This window comes from Miscanthus floridulus, chromosome 16 (assembly GCF_019320115.1).
Source record: "Miscanthus floridulus cultivar M001 chromosome 16, ASM1932011v1, whole genome shotgun sequence".
NCBI classification, from domain to species: domain Eukaryota; kingdom Viridiplantae; phylum Streptophyta; class Magnoliopsida; order Poales; family Poaceae; genus Miscanthus; species Miscanthus floridulus.
The window spans coordinates 50,759,169-50,763,700 of NC_089595.1; the positions used below are offsets into that span (position 1 = coordinate 50,759,169).

Consider the following 4,532-nt stretch of genomic DNA (forward strand, 5'->3'; position numbering starts at 1 on the left):
TGAATAATACAAACAAGGATCTTTCAATACAGGAGCCTGTAGAATCAATTGCCTCTTGGCAATGAAGAGCAACAACAGCCCCATATGAAAGTGCCAGTAGCTGAGGCCCCACAAGATCTCAAAGAATTAGTAAACTAGTTTTTTCTGATGACCACAAAGTCTATGTTAGTGAAGAAATTCAAATGGATGGTAATCCCACCTAATTTGAAAAAGCCATAAGAAGCGTTTACTCGTCTAAATGGCAAAAAGCTATGGAAGTTAAAATAAATTCGATGAATATCAATGTTATTTAGGACTTAGAAGAAATTCCTAATGGCGAAAAAATAGTAGGTTATAAATGGGTCTACAAGACAAAATATGACTCCAAAGGGAATGTAGAAAGATATAAAGCACGACTTTCAGTAAAATGCTTTACGCAAAGAGAATGAATATATTACAATGAGAGTTTTCTCTCTAGTCTTATACAAAGATTCTTTTAGAATCATAATAGTGTTATTGACACATTACGATTTAGAGTTACATCAGATGGATGTAAAGGCGGCATTCCTCAATGGGGATTTGTATGAAAACGTTTACATGGCAGAACCCAAAGGTTTTGTCGTGGAAGAAAAAGAATGTATGAGATACCGCATATAGAAATCCATTTATGGGTTAAAAGTAAGTCTATAGATAGTAGTACTTAAAATTGATGAAAACAATAAGAAAATTTGGGTTTTAAAGAAAATGAGAAGTACAATAGTGTTTATGCAAAGTTATAGAATGGAAAATTTATTTTTCACATCCTGTGAATAGATGACATTCTACTCACTAGTAGTGATGTTAATCTGTTATTGGAGAAGAAGTTCTGTACTCAAGTTTCAATGTGAATGATCTTGGTGAAGCGTCATTGGTTCGAGAAATCAAAATTCACCGAGATAGAAGAAAATTGGGTATTAGGACTATCGCAAAGGCATACTTAGAAAAAATTCTAAAGAAATAAAGTATGCATGCGAGTAAACCAATGTCTGCTCGTATAGTCAAGGGTAATAGATTTGGGAACTTTAAGTGTTCCAGGAACCGATATGAGATCGATCAAATAAACATGGTTCCATATGCTTTAACTGTTGGAAGCTTGATGAGTGTACAAGTACAAGTAAGAACTTACCCTGACGTAGTTTACGTATTTGGGATATTTTGGCAGAAGTCCAGTCCGGATATAGATCACTGGAATGAAGTTGAGAATGTCTTGTAATTTTACAAAGTATCATAGGCCTCATTCTGAGTAAGAAAGAACAAGTACTCTTAAATAGTTGAGGGTACAAATGTTAAGTCTTAGCGAGATATGTAGTAAAATTCACAGTAGTTGTTAACACTCGCAGTTGGAGTATTATTGTAGAAAATCTCTAAAAAAACAGTTGTGGTGTGATCAATGATGCATACCATAGTATAGCTTATCATGAGGCTTAAGGAACAGGCAAAAGGAGGTTAAAGAAATTTGTACCCAGATTTAACAACGATAGACAACAGCAATAACGATTTAAAATAAGTTAACTCTTAAGACAACATGTCAAGTGTACTGCCAAACATATTGACACTAAGTTATATGTTGTAAAGGAGAAAATCCAGAATTATTTTAAAAGCATTGAGTATATAAGTACCGAGTAAGTACTTGCGGATTCGCTTGCCAAAGGATTACCACCCAGTGCGTTCAGAGAACACACAGCTGACATGAGTTTATGGGAAAGCATATGATTTCTGGATACTAAGGGTCTAGTTGAGTATCTGTTTCAAAACAGAAAGGTGCATTGTAGCTGTTAAATCTAATGTCAACTGACCGTGACGATGAGGCATGCTGTATGCACTGATTTGTGATGAAATAGGAAAAAGATAAAGTAAGTTAAGTATAAGTCATAAGGTGAGATCAAGGGGGAGAATGTTAGGTTAATCTCCACCAATTGGGCCCTTGACTCGCGCCCTGATCGGGGGCTCCCAGCAACTCTCCTGGTTGGTGGACCCCCGTCGCGCAACGCTATGTAAAGGAGGTGGGAGCTAGGGCTCGATACACGAGGATCATTGCAGCTGCAGTTCACCACCGAGTCTAACCCTAGTCCTATCTATAGGGAGCGCTGTGAGCGACGAATTCCACTGGCCTTCACCACCGTCACTGGACCACTCCACCACTACAATGCTACCTCTACTCCGACACCAGAGGCGCGTCGCGCCGTGCCACAGCGAAGTACATCACTAGGTCTCCTATATATCTAAGTTAAGCAATTTACCTACTGATCTGCACCTTCCAGAAATCCTATCAGAGATCGCATGGCAATTCACAACACTGCCGAGCGCCGACGATGACGACGGGCGGCGACGACCGCTTGTCCGACCTCTCCGGCGACCTTCTCCGGCGCATCCTCTACTTCGTCCCCTCGAAGGAGGCTGCTTCCACCAGCGTGCTCTCGCGGCGGTTGGGCTCGCTCTGGCGGTCGTCTGGCCCCGTGAACCTCGCCGTCCAAGTCGTACGGTTTCGAGTATAGTCTGTATCGGCATGACGGATCCTACCAAGAGGCCTACGACTACGAGGCCTTCTTCTCGTACCAAGAGGCCTTCGTCCACGCCGCCAAGGCTGCGCTCGACGCCGTCGAGGCCCCCATCAGAAGGCTCACCTTGCGTGTGGAGTCCGACGACAGCCAAAGCACCGTCCGCACGTTCCTCTGCCGCAGCTGGGGCTGGCGCACAGGCGCTGACGTGGTCGGTGATCTACTCTCCTACCAAGCGGCGCGCCGCGTTGACGAGCTCCGCGTCGCCGCTGTCGACGCCTGCTACAGCTACCTCTACTCGGACATGGAGAACCACAAGGACCCAGGGATCTATCGGCTCGTCTCCCTCCCGTCGGAGGCCCTCTGCGTGCTGGACCTCACCAGCTGTGACCTCAAGCTGTCGTCGTCGGCCCTCCCACTCCCACGGCTGGCGACGTTGATACTGCGCTTCTGCTCCGTTGAGCCCAAGGTTCTCCAGGTCCTGTTGGACGCCGCGACGGAGCTGACCACCGTGCAACTGGAGTCTCTCTTCTTCTTGTTGCCGCCGAAGCCCCAGCCTGGTGAACTCGACGGGGCTGGACCAGAACCACCGGTGCCCCGCCTGAGCTTCCAGGCTGTGACCACGCTCGTGCTGTCGTTGTGCGGCATGGAGTTACAAGGTTTAGGAGATCGCCGTGGCAAGAGCAACTGGGCCATCGAGATCGATGCACCGAGGCTGCAATCCTTCAAATACAAGGGTCTCATGCGACGGTTCGTTCTGCGACACCGGCGGCAGCTGGCGTTGCACGGGTGGACCTGTACTTCCTCCCGGACCATGATGACAAAGAAACAATACGCGCGCTCTTCTGGCAGTTCGTGCACAACTTCACCAATGCCAGGACCGTCAAGCTCAAGGTGGACAACAACCTCAAGGACATTGCCGCCATTGGCGGTGTGCGTTCCCCAGCGTGGAGTGCCTCGAGCTGGAAGGGATACATTTTCCCGAGAGCGTGGAGTGCCTCGAGCTGGTAGGGATGCATTTTCCCGAGAGGGAGACGGCGGCTGTAGCCATAGCCAACCTGCTCGATTGCTGCCCTGTTCTTGGTGAATTCATGCTGAAGCTGAGCGCTGTGTCAGCTCTCCCTGTCAAGGATTCACGATATGGACAAGAGTTCTTGAAAAGGAAAGATAGATCGGATTACAGCAAGTCCGTCGATCGCTTCGCGCGCCCTCGGAAATCAAAGCCCTGTTCGCTTCGCGCGCCCCCGGAAATCAAAGCCCTGTTCGCTTCTCTTATAATCCGTCTTTTTCAGCTTTTTTTCAGCCGGAACCGTGTTTTTCTTTTCCAACAAATCAGTCAAAACAGTGTTTCGGCTTAGTTTTTTCAGCGAAATGAACGGTTGCTGGTATTCCTGGTCTCAGTGACCGCTCGTTCGCCTGCTTGCAACGCACTCTGAGAAGAGTAGGGCTGCAGTTCCGACTGGACAACAACTCCATCTCCAGGTGCTTGGACTGCGGCTTATCAAATTCTTCGCTGACCATGCCAGGGTTCTTGAAGAAATGTGTGTTGACACTGGCAACCGGAGACTAGACGAGCACCAAAACTTTAATTTGGAAACACAGACGGCACTCGCACCTATACCTACCACAGCCACAGCTTGTATCCAGCACAAGAATCTAGCAGAAAGCTCATCGGAATTTTTCAAAATTTCTAGTGCAACCCTTGATTCCACAATAGACCTTGCAAAGAGTACAGCCAGCTTCACGGTGTTTCCCCTTCAAAGCCAGGAAAGGATGGACTGGAAGTCTTTGTTCCTTGAAAACTAAGATATCATGAACAAACTGCTTATTTCTGTACTGTTTTTTGTAAGAGGCTTTTGGAAATCAAATGCATCTTTGTGCTTGATTTGTCCTTGTCCTACAATTTGCAAGATTGCGATGACAATGTGCATGCATGTAGAGGACAGCTTTTACAAGCTGCTTATTATATTATTTTGCCGATGTTCGGCTTGGAAGTCAAGAACACAACAAAAGAAA

At 46.4% G+C, this 4,532-nt stretch overlaps 1 pseudogene; it reads left to right on the forward strand.

The window, feature by feature from the left end:
- Nucleotides 1-2,330: 2,330 nt before the first annotated feature.
- LOC136512048 (uncharacterized) lies at nt 2,331-4,322 on the forward strand (annotated as a pseudogene).
- The last annotated feature ends 210 nt before the right edge of the window (nt 4,323-4,532 follow it).